This window comes from Lytechinus pictus, chromosome 6 (assembly GCF_037042905.1).
Source record: "Lytechinus pictus isolate F3 Inbred chromosome 6, Lp3.0, whole genome shotgun sequence".
Classification (NCBI taxonomy): Eukaryota; Metazoa; Echinodermata; class Echinoidea; order Temnopleuroida; family Toxopneustidae; genus Lytechinus; species Lytechinus pictus.
Genome location: NC_087250.1, coordinates 10727917 through 10747309, shown reverse-complemented (window position 1 = coordinate 10747309; position 19393 = coordinate 10727917). Strand labels below are relative to the sequence as shown.

The 19393-nt window shown below is 33.7% G+C and overlaps 1 long non-coding RNA gene across 1 annotated transcript; it reads left to right on the top strand.

Moving 5' to 3' along the window:
* The first annotated feature begins 8335 nt into the window (after positions 1-8335).
* LOC135154407 (uncharacterized) lies at positions 8336-19091 on the top strand. The gene is made up of 4 exons (XR_010293802.1): positions 8336-8427; positions 13219-13501; positions 15352-15462; positions 18288-19091. It is a non-coding gene; the product is annotated as an uncharacterized LOC135154407 (long non-coding RNA).
* The last annotated feature ends 302 nt before the right edge of the window (positions 19092-19393 follow it).

Here is a 19393-nt window from a genome sequence, read left to right as displayed (position 1 = left end):
GTTTTCTTTGTGTATAACAAACAAAATACTGCATGATTCCAATTTTATTTGAACATGTCATCGTATGCAACGGCAATTTCAATCAGTTTATAATTTTCTTTTGCTTAGTCAGCGTTTATTTGTCAATGTGCAGAATTGGTTCGCAAGCGGTTTTTACACCAAAGAGCTTGCCAAAGAGCTCATTCCTGGCACTTCGACTAAAGATGGATATGATTATTTTGTTTCTCATGGTTATCCATTTTTAAAAACAATATTTATTTACTGCAGCCAACGAGTTCCTGACACAATTATTTTTTTGACTAAAAACTACATTATGAATGTCCCCCGAGCGGTCTTAAAATAAAAAAGAAATACCCTTTTTCGCAAATGAATCATAGTTGTAGCTGTAAAATTGCTTTGTCTTAATTCCTTTCCTCTTAATTTAATATTTTAGTATTTCATTTACATAACCTAAATGAAGGAGGATTCGAAACGATTATTGTTTGATGATTATGGGTGTGAAAGGACCCCTCCCCAAAAATAATAATGAGTAAGAATAAATGAATAAATAAATTAAATTAAATTAAATTAAAATAAAAGTCAGTAATCTTTAACAGGATAGTTCGAAAGCTTATTTTCAGTGGGGTCCTCAACACGTATAGAATTGTAATTATAAAAGGTAAAATCTGTTTACACTATAAATATGAATATGAACTACTATTAAAAATGAATAAGATCTTGAGATGGTATGTACAAGAAATATATAAAAAAGAGAACGAAGAAGAAAGTTGAAGGTATAATGTTGTCTCAAGCGGATCGGGAGAAGGGGGTGCTCCTTTTCCTCTCTTTTCCAATACACCGGGTGAGTTATGTATATCTCAATATTGATTTTATAACAAATTACTTAAAATCCCCATTTCATGACAGATTATAAAAAAATTCGGCTTACGATTTGTGCTAGCATTGATTGTTGAAAATATATTAAATCGTGCATCATAATTACAAAAGTGCTTTAAATGTCCATTTTTCAAGCCATAATATTAACAGATTACGCGCTCTCATTAGGCTTATTAGACTAATAAATAAGATATTAATTTAGTAATGACTATGTCCTTGTTTTCAGAATGGAATATCGACAAGTTCTATTTCGTGCTTAGGAAGAGAAATAGAAAGACAGTCATCATTTTCATTTGATGACATAATGTTCTTAGGATGTCCCGGTCCTAGGTCAAAACTCAAAGGAATAATATTGAAACATATCGGCTTTTTTAAAACTGTGATCCAAATCCACCTCACAATTGTCCTACAAAGTGCTTGAAATACAGAGATTAAATTGTCCCTTTTTCAGATCGGAATATCAAATACTTTAAGCTCGCGCTTTTTGCGCTCGCTTTATTGATTTTCATGATGTAAAAGGTATTTAGAATGCCCAGATTCTAGGTCGCGCATGTTTATTCAGATACGCAGCTTGTTCACTATTTAAATCATCCAAATATCAAACATTTTGTGCTCGCATTATAAGATTTCCAATTATCATTTTCATGATTTACACAAAATGATCAGAGTGTCCCATTTTTGGGTGTAAATCTCGATTTTTTTCCGCACGCGCTTCGCGCTCGCATCAATTGTTTAGTCATTTACTTATTATTATCACGATTACAAAAAGTGCTTAGAATTTCCGTACTTCGTCTAGAAATGTCAAAATTTTCAGCCCACGCTTTTCGCTCGCATTATTTGATTGTTGAAAAATGTAAGGTAGTTGCGGTGGATACACATCTGTCTTAGGATCACAAACATTGCCCAGAATATTTAGATTTCAGGACAAAATACTTTGCACTCGCACTAATCAAATAAGGCTTACGAGATTATTATATATTTATGTTGATTTATAAGAATAAAGCTTAGACTATTATAATAAAAGACTACCCCTTCAAAGATACAAACAAAAATCAACTTCGAGTGGCCGATCGGGAAAATGTGGCTAACAAAATTCGGCTCCCCCCCCCCCCCCCATATTGGCAAAGGCTGGATCCGCCCCTGTCTACTGATAGCTCTTGAAGGGGTGGGGGAAGAGTTACCCTTGAATATTATTGTTGAATATTCAGCTCAATATATTGCTTTGACCCCCATCCCTTCACACACGTTTTGTATATCCCCGTCTACTAACAGCTCTGGGGGGGACAATTTTTTTTTTAACTCAACATAATTATTGCTCTCACACCCCCCCCCCCCCCCCCCGATCAGATGAATTACGCCACTTGACGTGCGTGATTTCAATTGCAATATAGCCCCAAGATCCACTGACTATTTATTTAGCTTACACATTAAAAAAAACTGGAGAGTTGTCAAACTCATCACAAATATACAATAAAATAACAACAAAATAACATACTATAGAAAGAAAGTATTAAAAAAATTGAGAACTTAGTACAATAAAGATAATAAAATGTTGAAATTTTTTACCCCCGTCTCCCACACTCGATATATTACGTATTAGACAATGATATGAAATTATGCTGATCTGCCTTTATTTGCGCATGATATTCTTAACTAAAGTCATGATATGACCATTGATATAATGGATTATAAATTTTCATAGTTTGATCACACAATATCCACTTTAAATCCCTGGAAATTCCAGCAACAATACATGTTGTCATGGTACGACACACATTTTCTTTATTGAAAAGTATCACGACACCAACGTTGAAACTGTGCAAAGGCCTTTAATGGCGAACTCCACTGGGTTGATACATAGCCTATGGGTGATGAACATACGTGCCTTTAATAGATAAGCCCACCCGGATTACCACCCAATCTTCAACTTTAATCGACAACATAATTACTAACGTACATACATCTCAAATTCAGACAGGGATATTCTACAGCGACATTACTGATCATCTCCCCATATTCCAAATAAGTAATCTGTATTGCGAACAAAAGACCATTAAAATTCTACCTCCCACTTTACATAAGACAGATACAGCTTCTATAAATTCTCTGAAAAATGATTTATCTAATATTTCCTGGGATGAAGTTGTATTATGCAAAGATATTGATAATGCCTATTGTAAATTCATGCACTATTTTAAAACTGCGTACGACAGTAACTGTGTATCAATAAGAACAAAAACAAAGCAAAAAATACGCAAGCCATGGATAACAAACTCTTTATTGAAATGCATACATAAAAAAGACAATTTATATAAACGTTTTTGTAAAAGTAGAAATCAAACAATTGAAAGGAAGTTCAAATCTTACCGAAATAAATTGAACCTTATTCTAAAAAAGGCCAAAAAACAATATTATAGTAACTTGCTGCAAAAACATAAAAATAATCTTTCTAAGTTGTGGAAAATAATTAATGAGGTTCTTTTTACAAATAAAGATAATTTAAATACTTATTTCCTGAAAGATGGTGTTAAAATAACTGATGATCAAATTATCGTAGAAGAATTTAATACATTTTTTGCTAATATAGCTACCAATATCAAATTAAATATTCCCCAGTGTTCTAATAATTTTTTTGTCTTATCTCTCAAACCAATGTCAAAATTCTATATTCTTACATCCAACAAATGAACATGAAATTATTGAAATAGTAAAACATTTTAAATCAATTAAAAGCATGGGATTTGATGGAATTAGTCAGTGTGTTATTAAAAAAATAATTCATTTCATAACAAAACCCCTAACACATATCTTTAATGTATCATTTTTAACAGGTAGATTCCCAAAGGACATGAAAATAGGGAAAATTATTCCAGTATTTAAAAAAGGGGACTTGCATATATTTTCAAATTATAGACCTATTACTTTACTCCCTAGTATTTCCAAAATCTTAGAAAAGTTAATGTACAATAGGCTTATACGGCACATTGATAAAAATAATTTATTAAATAATTCACAATACGGTTTTAGATCAAATTACTCATGCGAGCTTGCACTTATCGACCTTAATGATCATCTCCTAAATAATATGACTAATAATCTACATTCACTCGGTATTTTTCTCGATTTAAGCAAAGCCTTTGATGTTATCAACCACAATATTTTACTTAGTAAACTATCTCATTTTGGTATTCGTGGCATTGCCCTTGAATGGTTTAAAGATTATTTAACTGATCGTTTTCATTATACCGTTTATAATAATGCTGTTTCTCATCATGAGAGGGTCCATTGTGGAGTCCCCCAGGGCTCCACACTGGGCCCGCTCTTATTCTTGATATATATCAATGATTTATGTAATGTTTCTCATTTTTTTCATGTTGTCCTTTTTGCAGATGATACAAATTTAGTTGCGTCCAATTGTGATTTTGATTTACTTATTAAGAATACAAATGAAGAATTAATTAAGATTATAAACTGGTTCCATGCTAATGAATTAGTAATCAATTATGAAAAGACAACTGTTATGTATATTAGTAAAGAACATGTAAAACATGACATTTCGGATGTTAAAATATTTATGAATCAAATCCTCTTGAATTGTTCGAAAACAACCAAGTTTCTCGGAATCACTTTAGATGATACACTGTCATACAGCAGCCACCGTTCTATTTTAGCTAACAAAATCTCAAAAAAATATTGGCATTCTTTTTAAACTTCGCAATTTTTTGCCACAGAAGGAGTTATTTATGATATATAACTGTCTTTCCTTACCCTATCTTCAATATTGTAATATTATTTGGGCGAATGCTGGAATAACAAAATTGGAACCCCTTCATAAATTACAAAAGAAAATATTAAGAATATGTACCAACTCCCCCTTTAGAGCTCCCTCACGACCTTTATTTTTTAATCTCAATACCCTTAATATATATGATATTCATAAATTTCAGATAGCATCTGTGATGTTTCGTACTATTCATAACATAATTCCTTTTAATATATCCCGTATGTTTTTAATAAATAATTCCGTTCATTGTCACAATACTCGCTCAAGTAATAATTTTTATTATCCCAAGGTTAAAACACAAATTCTCCTAAATTCATTAAGGCATTATGGCCCACGCATTTGGAATAATCTCCCCGATGGAATTAAGTACTCAACAACAATTACGTCATTTAAATCTAAGTTAAAAAGAATGTATTTAAATGAATATGCAAAATAATTTGTTTTCTTTCTCCTTGCTGAAATCTCATACATTTACCGCCCTACCCTCCCTGTGTGTTTGCTGGTGTTTGTTGATGCTGTGTGTGCATTTTTTTCTCTTTTTTTTTTAAATTCAATATTAATGTCATACAATGTACTGGGAACTATATACTACTCACAAGTTTTTATAAACTTTTCTGTAGTTTCCAATTTTCTCTGATACTATTTGTCATTCCTGTACATATTGTATATATATCATTTTTTTATGCTGAGAAAATGAATAAATTGAACTGAACTGAACTGAACTGAAAAAGTAATGAACATATAATTAATCTGTATGGTAGAAAATGGAAAATATCCTGCACCACGTTTTGGAGTGCAGATATAACAGACAGTAACGCTACATGCATTAAATTTCATTTTCAACACATAATACAAAGCATATTTGTTTGTAAGTAAGAAACTCTAACAGGGGGATATTCATTTTCATAAAATAATTGTATTGTTTAACAATGCAGGCTAAGTGTTTAAAAATAAACGTTTGAACAAGTGAGTGCCTCGAGGATGATATTCATTATGCCATTTCCAGACTTATTCAAGGCCGTACGCGTGCGCAGCGGCCCCCCCCCCCCCCTTCCAAAAAAGAGAAATTAAAACCTCAATTGAAAAATGCAAAAATCACACAATAACATCTATAAAAAGGCATTTTATTCTACTTTATTTTAGAAACACTTAAACCTACCCACGCTTTCTCTGGATGGTAACTGTTCTAAATGAAAAGATAGGCATTTTATTTTCATTTCTGTAAATAAAATACATGCATATTAATACAATGTAGTTTACCGAGGGTTGATGTAAATTTGGAAGTGAAATGTTATTCCAAGGATCCTTCAGAAAACATGATATGAGTTTTGTTCATGTATTCTTTATCAGATATTTTGTTAATCAGTATTCATTATAGGAAGGCTAGGAAGACTTGCGCATGAGAGAACTCCAAAAGCATCAGTAAGGTAAAGCTCGGAATTATTACAATGCATTAAAGAGGACCAGAAAATGGTTTATAGACAAGGGTATAATACATAATTTGTTGACCAGATTGACAATGATCCAGGCTATATCAATTAGCATGTTGGGAGCCCTTAATACCATGCGCTATGACTAAATAGGAATAGCATTATTAAAGGAAGGCAACATATTTTTAGTCTTGGTATTCACCACTGATCATGGTGATGATGATGACGCTGCTCTACAAGTTCTGGGACCTAGTCCTGACCAAGACATGTCCAGATAACATATTGTTTAGTCAAGCAGGTGTAGCCAAACTACTGTAGACATTGTTAAAAAGAGAACAACCTGAATAAAGCTACTAAGCCAGATGGAATCTCTGCTACACTTCTTTTGTGACTACCCATCAGATCCTACCTGCCATAAGTTTGCTTTTCCTGGCCTTACTTTATACAGTGACATTTCAAGAAAGTCTTTGTTATTCCAATCCATATAAGAAATTTAATTTAATTTAAATACTGTGATTTGTTCTTGTTAATCCCATCATCTTGTCAGACTAGCAACAGGGCTTTACGAAGCGAAGAACATATTTCCAGTATTTTTCCTTGAATAAAAATTATATTAGGATAAATTTGCATGCTTAGTGATAGCAGCATATTCATTTGAACAACTGAAGTGTTTTCACTGCAGTCAATGTGAGAAAAATAAAAACTTCTTGAAATTTTTCTTTTAAAGATACTTATTTGTATAATATGCAAATAAGGCAGATTTGCTAGCTTTTTTTTAGAATAAAAACATTGAACTCATTTATTCATCATGAATTTTTGTTCAAAAATATCTTGCTTTGGACAATTTGCAATCTTTGGAATATTTTCCCTATTTTCTATTTTTAATGGCTAATTTGCATAATATGCAAATTATTTATTAGGCATTGGGATGAATTCTCATGCTAAGTGATAGTAGCATATAAATTTCAACATTTAATGAAACGTTTTCAAGCAGTCTCCGTGAAAGAAATCACATTATCTTGACATTTTTTTTTCCATATATCGATGCTTATTTACCTAATATTCAAATAAGGTATAATTTTTTGCACTTTTGATTAAAAACATTGTATTCAGTTATTTATCATGAACTTTCATTAAAATTAAATTGTTTTGGACAATTAATTAGCAATATTTGATTTGTTTCCCTGTCTTTAAAAAAATTTTATGGCTAATTTATTAATATGCAAATTTCTTAAATTTCCACTGCTCGGATCTTTTGGGACTTTTAGTATGTTGTTTAGGGGACCTTCCTGGAAAGAATTTCAGTGAAATATCCCGTGTTGCAATTAGTGGTAGGTTACCCTGTTCTGGCTAGATTGACTGGACTAATAACCAATCACTCAGCTAGAGGAATGAAAGTTCTACGATACCCTTTACGACTCGTTCTACACGTTGTAGGATCCATGTTTTTTCTTGAACCTGTGAGTTGTGTCTGTAGCAGCACTTGGGGAAAATGAAAAGCATAGTTGGAGAGGATTGAAAATAGAGAGGGGGCTAGACACAGATAGAAACAAGAGAGGAGGATTAAATAAGAGGGTAGATGTTTGTATTATTGGTTTATAAAGACAGAAAATTGACATATAAATAAAGGAGGCGGAGGAATGAGAAAGGGAGAGAGAAAGTATGAGACACAAAGGGGAGGGGGATATTGAAAGAGTATACTAGAAAGAGAGAGAAATGTTTGTGTGTATTGATATTTTGAGAGAAGAAGTGACAGAAAATGATGCATTGATAGATGAAGAAAAGAGCGGACGAGAAAAAGAGGGGGCGGGGGGCTAAGGAGAGAGAATGCGTGAGAGAGATATATTTGCACGTGCATTGTGGGATCATAACGGGTGAGGATGGACATAGAGAAGGGGGGGGTGATGACATATTTGACTTTAAAAAAACCCCAAAGATACCGTTTCCACCAGGAGCCACATAACGGTTCGATGGGGGGGGGGGTGATCACGCTGAATATTACGAATGTTTTATACACATACGCCTATAACGAACATCAAAAACCTATAGTTCACGCGCCGGCCAAAAAAAATACATTCAACTTTATTTAGAAATCGCCATTTTAAAGCAAAATATTGGATCCGCCAATGCTTTAATTGGCTTACAATACAGGCTCACGCCAAAGCTCCCAGTTATGGACTTTAGACTCGCCAGGCTTGACTATTAATAGAATATTGAATCATTCTGCCAGTGCGTATTAGTGTTTGCACTGTGCAATATGATATGAAATGCCTTATCAAACAAACACACTTGGGCGCCATTTTAATCTGCCGGCTGAGAAATAGCATCACTAGGGAGGTAAGTTGCTTTAAAACAAGGAAATGGGGGATATTATTACCGATCAATGTTGCCAGTGCTGCAATGATTTTTTTAAGTATATGTATTAACACCATAAGCCATATAATACAAATCATTTGCTTTCTAATTTCTTGATATAAGTTATGCATAACCGCGGCAAGTAACAAATGCAATGATTACACATAGCCCAATGAATTTGATTTGGCGTTATGGTGCAGCCGAAGGGTGCAAAATGCAGCAGCTGTTTCAGCTTAGAAAATGCTACAAGTATAAAACTTGGTACAATCATTCTTCACCTAATACTGATCATTTTCAGGTGTGGTGCCAAAATTTACTACATTTTCCGTAGCAACAGTTTTGATAGGTACCAAAATTACACTTACAGCTGGCATTTTAAGGGGAGATGCCACAGTAACTTTCCCAGCCGAGTGACCCCAAGACAAGCAGGATACCCTCCAAAAAAATGGCTCTAAGCCATATACTCCAAGTGGCGTCCATGCTGATGGCCACCAAATAAGAGTATTTCTTTTTAAATACATGTACATTATTGCAATAATGTTTTATTGTTTGGGATTGTACTGTACAGACGCAATTAACTAGGATGCTATTGCTCCAAATAATAAAGCTTATAGAATATGTTTTTCAAACACGCTTTAGATCATATACAGTATTGATATTTTTGTTTGATAATAACATTCTCTCAGTAAGTGAACAGTTGGTCAACTGATGTTCAAATCTCCCCACTATTTTCTTTATATGTTTAAAATACATCTCTAAACTAATATCCAAAAAGGCAACAACATTATCACATTCCATTAACAAGAACTTTATTTGTATTTGTAACGAATTAATGTACCTTCTCAATGACTGCCTTTCGAAATTCTTGCCTCAATATTTTTCAAAATCCTATAATGTAAATATTTTTTCCTAAAATGACGCAAACTGAAAAAAAATAATTAAATTGTATTTTCATTTTTTTTCATTTATTCTTTGATTACTCGTACTCATTTGGCTATGAATTGCAAATTGCATGATCTTTTTGCGCGTAGATTATGCAATGAATCAAAGTTGAGGAGCTTGCCTTTTTACAAGCCCTTGGCTCTTTTCAGCAAACACCTCCGTTTTACTCAGGCTTTAGAATACCCCCCCCCCCCCCTCCGTAAAATAAAGATAATCTAAAGTTTGTTTAGTTTGCTTCTCTCTACTGTATTAGTATGAAAAAAATATATAATCTGTGGTACTGACCATCATCATCGTCATTAACATTTTCTTTAAACGCCATCTCTACGACTAGTCAGTGCATGTATATAATTATACAGTATTTATTCTTGGCGGCGAAGAGAAAAGATGCAAGAGTAGTCTGCAGGCACAGACCCTGATTGAAAATTTGATCAACATGTGTGTCTCCACGCAAAGACTAGCACATACCAAACTGCTGTTTGAAGGCCTTCAGTACACAAGGCATGAGTAGGCTGCAATTCAGACTCTTTACTCGAGTGAAGGGTTTGCCCAGCAGACCAGTGCGAGAGAGGGCTGGTACATTCCCCAAGGGCAGGGTTTGGCTCAACTACTCTCTTCAATTAAAATTAAAATTACGTAATTAAATATATATTCCACTACGATTACATTTCAATTGAATTCCAATTACAATTACCAATTACTTTTGTCAGTTACAGTTACATTTTCAATAATTTTCTATAAGAGATTAAAACAAAGTTTTATTCAGTACATAGTACCACCTATTTCAACATACATGTAACTCTAAGTTACAGAGAAACTGACAAGATGAAGATTTAAGTTACACAGCCCTGACTCTGCCTATTAATCTCTTTGATGCTGAAGAAGATTACATGAAAAAGGTCACGAAATTAAATCAAAGTTTTTAAATGTTTATTGTAAAGTTATTGAATGTAATTAAAGTTATTGGCAGTAATTAAAGTCAATTACATTTTTTTTTTTCCAATTGAAATTTCTTTCCCTTTCAAAACTTCAATTACAATTTAAATTACAAAAAAATATTAATTACGTAATTGATCAGTTACGTTGTAATTGAGCCCATCCCTGCCAAATGGATACAGATTATGTAGACACTACCCTTGTAGAGACTTGACAATCAAAATTTACATAACTATTTTTTGTGCTATAAAAACGAAACACCCCGTGCAGACAATCAAAGCACCGTAAGTAAGGCTTATTTGGTTATCATTCCTTATAGTCGGGTAGATATGATCAAAACTATTGCATGACCGTCAAGTTGGGTATACATGTATATGCATTTTTTTGCTGAAAGTTGTAATATAGGGTGTCTACTTCAAGTATCCGACGGGTGCCACTTGTGCACCTGGTATTTTTTTTAATCGACGTCATAGGCCACGCCCACTTTTACATAGCTCTTAAATATGACTTTCATATTTTACAAAATAATCATGTCATGTTTGGTATCAAATAAAAGCTAATGAAAAATCAAGTGCAAATGTTTGAATCACTGTGCATTCAAATCACGTTAATGTCAGTAAAAGGTCATTTAAGGTCATAAAAGGTCAAAGTGCATTACAAATGTAAGTAATACATATAAGGCGAAAAATATGTTTTAAATACAAAAGAGGTTATACATTATATGCATTTTTTGCTTTGAGTTAAGTTGAGGGTGTGCAGATGGGTGCGACCTTGGCATCTTGAGCAATTTTATTTTTTCTGACGTCATAAACCACATAACCTTCTTCCATTCCTCTCAATTGATACTTTTCTATTGAGCGGAATAAACATATCATATGTGTAATATCAAATTATAGCAAATGTCCTATCCTCTTCAACAAGATGCTCACCGGTTTCCCTTTCCTCAACAATCTCGACTGCAAGTCTCTGCCTTAGCTGTATACTGTGTTTCACACTTGCAGTATGAATTATGACTTTCATCGACACGTACGTTGTTGTAATTCATGGGAGCAACCACTTTGTCATAAACAAGTACATACTATCAAATATCTTCTGAAGATGTCATTAGGGCCATTGGAGTAGAATCATATATAATTTTTCTCTGACGACACTGACATTTTTGTTCTACCAGACTGTTGTCCTTTATGGTTTTACAAGTCTAATCTACATACTGATGAAAAGGTAATTGATATTAAAGATATGATATTGAAACTATAGCCTTTTATAGGAGAAAAGGCTGGCTGTGCACAGACAATTCCTGTAATATGTTGGGATACCATGTTTTGTTAATTTGGCAAGGGGTATACTCTATCTCTTTCCTAACTAATAACAAATGTAAGTCTCTCTTAAATTGCTTAGCATTAGTTCACATTTTTTTTGCAAGAAGAAAGATTCTACAAAGATTATAAGAGCCTACCCAACTGAAAGGAGCTTTATCTGGAGAAAATCTGATCCGAAAGACTCCCCTGCAAGTAACCTTCCATGTATGGATGGGAAGTATAAGTTTGGAGGGCATTCCTATGGTGGCCCTGAAGGGATATCGCAAATAGACCCAATCGCGAATATTCACAACGAAATCGGCGACGAAATTCACGACGTCGCCAATTAGAATATTGACGAAATTCACGACATCGTGCATTTCGTCGCCAATTAGAATATTGACGAAATTCACGACGTCGTGAATTTTGTCGTAAATAATTGGCGACGAAATTCACGATGTCGTGAATTTCGTCGTCAATATTCAAATTGCCGACGAAAATTGGCGACGTCGTAAATTTCGTCGTGAATAATTCGCGACGAAATTGGCGACGAAATTCACGATGTCGTGAATTCCGTTGCCAATTTCGTCGTGAATATTCAAATTGACGACGAAATTGGCGACGTCGTGAATTTCGTCGCCAATTTCGTCGTGGATATTCGCGATTTGGTCTATTTGCGATGTCCCTTCAGGGCCACCATACATTCCTGTACATGTTCATAGCACAGTGGATACTCCCATCATGGAATTATCAAAACTTGTTCCATGTGGATTAAAATCGGGGCCACCATATGAAATTCTAGGGCTAGCGTTTGCCACTTGGTGTATCGTATATATTGTGCCGTTCTAAACACAATTATATAACTTAACATGCAATTGAAATTGAAGAAGGGAAATCAGTCTGGAAGAGGAATATGCAAGATCAGAGTGGAAGTCTTTACCTTGCCAAATTTACACAACATGGTATCCGAACCAAATACGCGTTTTTCATGCCTTGTGATTCATATACGTGGATTGATTTTGCATTTGCTATTATTTGATATTAAATATGATATGTTTATTCCGCTCAGTAGAAAAGTAACAAGAGGAATGTAAAAAAGTTGATGTGGCTTATGACGTCACATAAATAAAATCCCTCAAGATGCCAAGGTAGCAACCATCGAATTCTTAATATGCATACCCTCAACTTAACTTTAAGCAAAAAATGCATGTACTATACCTAAATTGTTTGTATTTAAAACATGATATTTATCGCCTTATAATATGTATCAGTTACATTTGTTATGCAATTTGACCTTTTATGACCTTAACTGACCCTTCACTGACATATGCGTGATTTAAATGCCCAGTGATATATATATGTTTGTATTTAATTTTTCATAAGCTTTAATTTGATAGCTAACATGACATGTTTATTTCGTAAAAAATGAAAGTCATGATATGTAAAAAGTGGGCGTGGCATATGACGTCAATTTAAAATAAATGGGTACCCAAGTGGCATCCATCGGATTCTTAAAGTAGACACCCTATACTACAACTTTCAGCCAAAAAAAAATGCATACATACCCAACTTGACGGTAATGTTGTGGTTCTACTAGACTGTTAGAATGGATGGAGTAAGTGACGAGCTGATCTTGGAACTAGCAGGGGAGATAGGGAATGTCTGGAATTTGCGGAAACTAGCTCTGAAATTGGGGTTTTCGTTGGCGGATGCGGATATTTTCGTGAAAACCAACCAGCTGAATGGAAGAGTGACCAGTGAAGGAACATTGGAGATGCTTCGGCAATGGAGGAATAACACCCCAACAAGTATTCAGCGAAATATGATGAAGACGGCCCTCGAAAAAGCACAACTTAGTGAACTAGCAGATATTCATTTTGGTAAGTGCTATTATTTACGTGAGAACATATTGTATTTATCTTGGATTATTTTTTTATGTGTAGGGGAATTAACAATTATATTTGAATTCTATTACTGGTATTACATATTTCGTATTTCTTTGGCGCCATATCTCAGATGGCACTGTGGTAAATGCCTGTCGGAGCTACTACATATGGTACTTTCCACTGCACCTTTTCTGAATAACAACAAAAACAAATATATAAAATAAATTATATATAAGAAAAAAAAAACGAGTGATAAAGAGAAAGAGACAGAGAGAGAGAGAGCCAAGCCCAAATATGTATACAGTGTGAAGTCAGAAAAAAATTGTCTCGTCAGTTTAAAGTTGCCTTGGCTTGTCTGAAGTAGGAACCTTTAATCATTGATTTATTAATATGTCCTGATAGAATTGCTCTTCCCGCATATTTTGGTAACAGTTTCGCGTGGATCTAAGTTGCGCTAAGTGGGTGAAGAACAAAGTGTCCAAAAATAATTTGTACGCAGGCAGAAAGACACTCAACCATGACAAACTCAAAAACCCCAAACATCCGCACCCTCACAAACACACCCAGAACACATCACCCCTTCCTCACACTCTACCACCACTCACTCACCCCATGGACCTATGGTGACATACACTTGTGAAGGGCTCAACGAATACCGTGTTTACACACACCTCGGCCGGAGTGTTGAATCCTCATGCAGGGTCGAATCCTGCGAAGAGGGCAATTATGATTGCGTTTATTCTGAAACTAAAAATGCGAGTTCGACATGGTCCGCGATTACGAACGGAAGTAGATTAGACGTCACATATATATGCTGTGCTTGACATTAAAATGTCTTATAAACTGCTTTATCTAATGCAATCCCGGGGGCACTTCCATTCACGGGTGGATACCATGCGCGACCATGGGGTACCAAAAAGCAACCTAAACACGTCTTTTCCATATTCTGAAAATGCACCCCTTAAAGGGGAATCCAACCCAAATAAAAACTTGGCTAATATGTCATTTTTCCCAAAAGTTTTATTTCAAATTATATTTTTCTTTCATGAGGACATAAAACAATATACTACCTGGGTTATATTTAGATTACTGCCCCAGGGGAATAGGTACTTAAGAGAAAACCACAAATCCCTGATAATAAAGTACATGGCCTATGGGAAAGTTGTCCTTGCCCCTTGTCATAATTTACTTACCAAGTTGCCAATTTGAAATCTACATAGTATTAGTGATCTCAATTTTAAAGCAGCTATAACTTTCTTATTGCTTGTCCGATTTCTTTCAAACTTTCACCATTCTGTTTAATTTATTTTTCTCCTTCCCAACACAACATTTAATGGCCAAGGCTGGATTCCCCTTTAACAAGTATTGGCGTGTGAAACCCTACCCTTAACACGTATTAGAAACAAGACAATACTATTGGCAAGTATTCCCTGAATTGTACCCCTAAACAAGTACAGCGATATTTCAAACACGGACGTCGGTCGTCGGTTTTACCTTATACCTACATCATTGGATTTAGTACAGCCCAACTCGCGAAAATCGTACTCTAAACACGTAGTGTTGGGGCAAAAAGTACATCCTTTAGATTCGTGATTGTATACCCTCGCAAATTTGATCCTAAACACGTAAATGTCCTAACGAAATAGATACCCCTTTTTCATTATGTTATTGCTTTTGACACCCTTATTACGTTACGAACGTAACGTGCCCTATCTTTAAAAAAATAATCCTTTTTTACGTGGTTTTTTTTTGGGGTCGTGCATGGTATCCACTCGTCAATGTAAGTGCCCCCCCCCCCCCGGAATGCAATCTTATTAAGAATGTGTTTTATTTCACCCTTAAAGATCAACCTTGTACAAATGGAGGACAGAGAGAAGAACATACCCGCAAAAGGTTTCGAAGTGAGCTCAGTGATACCATTGAGGGAAAGGATGCCATTACGACTAAACAAGGTAGTGTCCTTATTTGCCCATCTCTCTGATTCTTACAAATTTACATATCTGCAAAGGAATGCTAACAGGCACTACACACGCATACATGTATATATCCTAACATACTCACATCCACACTAAAGACAATGGCAGCAATATGGCCTATGACTAATTAACATGTACTGCTTCCATCAGTGCCACGTACTTGATGTAATGGAATTCGACAATTTTTTTTCTATTAATATGTACTGTATCTTTGCGAATTGTTATTTTAACTAAGCTCTCTGACAAAACCTAAGATAGTGGGGTAGCATGTATAGATAAGACTGCACATTATTATACATAAAAGTGTTTGGTAATGATAATGGTGATGGTATAATGATGATGATAAAAGTAATGAATTAGAGTTAATATGTGTTTAACATGAAATACCTAATACCGTAGATATACTCATCTGAATTAAAATTAAGAACACTAAAGATATAGGCCTCCGTTAAAAAAACTTAATACGTTTTACCAAAGACTGCAAGTAAATGATCCCATGACCGGGGTATTAATAGCTGCGTTGTAAAACGCTTGGAAGTAATAAACGCTATATAAATGTAACCGTTATCACTATTATACGGTTTATCATTGAATTATAGGGAGCTCAGAGAACATTATCTTTTGTAACGTAGTTTTATTACTTCACATCCTGTGTCTGAAAATCGGATTTGGATGTCATATTTCAAATTCTCTTTTCTTTGGATCAATAATTGTGTATAATGATTTTTCCCCGCCATGATTGTGACAATAAAGACGAAAAGGGTTTCTGACAGCGCTTTAATTGAGAGCAAAATGATTGTACTGTTCATTATTACCTATTTGAGTTATTGTGTATCCAATCTTTTTCAAATATCAGTTCATCACACACTGGTCGGTATGCACATAGGGGGAATGTTGATATCATCCATTCAAAATTTTGTATTTTATCATTTGCAATATGTAATATTTCATTCTTCTCCTAATTGTGAAACAAAGTTTTCTTTTTCTCTGAACATGTGGAATTTTCAATGTTCTATTACAATTTTGTGGTTTAGTCAAGTTGGTCCTTATTGGACCTCTCGGAAGAACAGAGCCATTATATAAATGGCTCTGAATAGAGTGATCCATCCGTATGTTTTTATGTGCATATTTATATATTCATATTTAATCTAATATCTTGTGAAATGTATTTTATTGTGATTTTATACGGTAAATAAAACCAAACCAATTGACTAATCTGTAACATTGAAATATATAAACAATACATAATGCACTTCCTTCAAATTTACAAGTTTGTAATTCCTTGTTAGTTTTTAAAAAATTATGCAAAGCCTTTCATACGAATTGATAAAGAACGAAATGATATTCCTTTGATTTACAATGCTATGTATGTTTAAATTGTCACTTCCCACTCTATATCTTGGTGTTAATTGTTTCTGATGTTAGATATTTTGTATTTTGTATTTTTGATGTTGTTTGTTGTTGTTGTTCATAGTTATCTTGACATGTATTTTAAACTGCAGGGCGCCTTTGTAAAGCAGTTTTAAGAACTGAACAGGCCTACCCTGCAGTATAAAATAAATAAAACAAAATAAATAAATAATAATAAATAAATAACAAACGAAATAGTGAGCGAGGGACATCATCGACTCTCTTTATTTGCATATCACTGAGTAGTGCATGTAACTGTAAAAGTCGTAATATAATATATTGTTTTGCATAATGATATAGGTATGGATGGCTCCTGAGGTGACTACTAATGACTTTCTGTATATAGAATTTAACCAATAGGTGGGAATAAAAAGATAATCCAAAATCAGAAACATAAGCAAGATATCACAGCTTGCCAAGTTAACTATTTAATGGTAAGATTTCACAGCTTACCCACCATGCCCACAATCATGGCAACATTTCACAGCTTGCCAATAGACCGACCCCTAAATTACGGGAATAGTTTCACATACGTATCCAAGTAAGTTTTGATAACATATTTCATGATTTGTTTAAACTTTATTTCCTTTGTCATTTTCTCTCCTTTCCATCATCTTATTAAACAGACAGTAAGTATAATAATAATAATAATGATGATAATAAAAACAATAAGAAGAAGAATAACGTCATATTTAACCCAGGGAAGCCACTTCAGTTCTGAAAACTGTTCTACCAGCGGGCCCTGCTGATAGCATAATAATGTTATTATTACCTCGGCTTTAACATGTATGATATTTATACGTATACTCTATCGTTGATCTTTCTCAAGATGAAGGTCCTTTGAACATGACTCCTATTTATTTTAGCTGACTTCGAAAAAAAATGTTTCTTCTTACATGTAAATCAGATATATTAAACAGGGTAAATTTTCGGTTTGAAGGACTCTAAGTCTTAAGTATGAAAGAAATCAGTTGATGTAAAATGTAATGACAATAAAATTATATTTTTGGATCGTCTAACATTACAATTCAGAATTCACCTTACAATTACCCAGCTAATTTCAGATACTTTTCCAAATAAGTTTTCGATAACACGTTCCATAATATTGTATGAGTTATATTCTTGTCATTCTCTCTGTTTCGTTATCTCATTTGACAGAGAGTAAGTATGCATGTTAACATATTTATACGTATTCGCTTTACCTTAATGTAATGACAATAAAATGATTCTATTTCTAAAACCTCTAACATTACTCATTCAAAATAAGACCCCATCCATTAAATGACAGGAATAGTTCCAGATACGCTACCAATTAAAATTTCAATAACAAGTTTTATAATGTTTTTACTTTGTATTCTTGCCATTTTCTATCTTTCCCTCGTCTTCATTCACAGCAAGTAAAAATACACTTCATTACGATGATATTGGTAAGTATTTGGATACTTCTATACAGGAATATCTTTAAACTTGATTTATGTCTATTCAACATAACAATGAAGGGGATTCCTGTATATGTTTGACACAACGTACAGTCACCTTGATTAGCCCCCAGTATAAGTACGAATAAAATCTATTGATATTTAGTGTAATATGACAATAAAACAATTTTTTTTTTTCCTCGAACATTAATTATTTCAACTCAGACCCACCTTTTTATCCACACGAATAGGTCCAAATACTTTTCTAAGTACGTGTTTGATAAAAATTTCCATTATCTTTATATTCTTGTTATTACTTATCTCCTTTCACAGTTAGCAAACACACCTTATTTACATAAGCATTATGGATTATACTTTAGAGGAATGCCTAAAAGCTTGATTTCTGTCTATATTATTTCATAAAATCAGCTATGTTCAACACAAAGTACAAACACATTGATTAACCAACAGTATAAGTACAAAAAAAAATCATTGATATTTAGTGTAAGGACAATAAAATAAATTATATTTTTTGGCCCTTTAACATTATTTATTTCAAATAAGACCCATTCCTAAGATCAAACGAAAAATAAATTCTTATCTTATTTGACAGCCCTTAAGTATAGCCCTAAATGTAATCATATTATAATGTATTTTGGACTATCATTTAGAAGAATGTTTATGAGCTTGATTCCAGTCTATTCACGAAAAAGATTCATTTTTAAAATCAGCTATTTTCAACACAACGTGCAGTTACCTTGATTAACCCACAGCATACTTCAAAAAAATTATAATAGGGTAATAACAATAAAGAAATTATATTGTTGGATCATCTAAATTACTTATTTAACATCAGACCCCAACCCTTCTAAAACTACACGAATATTACCAAGTATGTTTTTAAGTACGAATTCCAAAATTGTCCATAATAATTTCATTTTCTTGTTATTCTTTCTCTTTTCCCTCACCTTATTTGACAGCCCCGAGTATACACCTTAATGTATTTACATTTAAATGGATTTCTTTACTATTCTTTAGAGGAATGTCTATAACCTTGATTTCTGTCAATTCAATACATCATT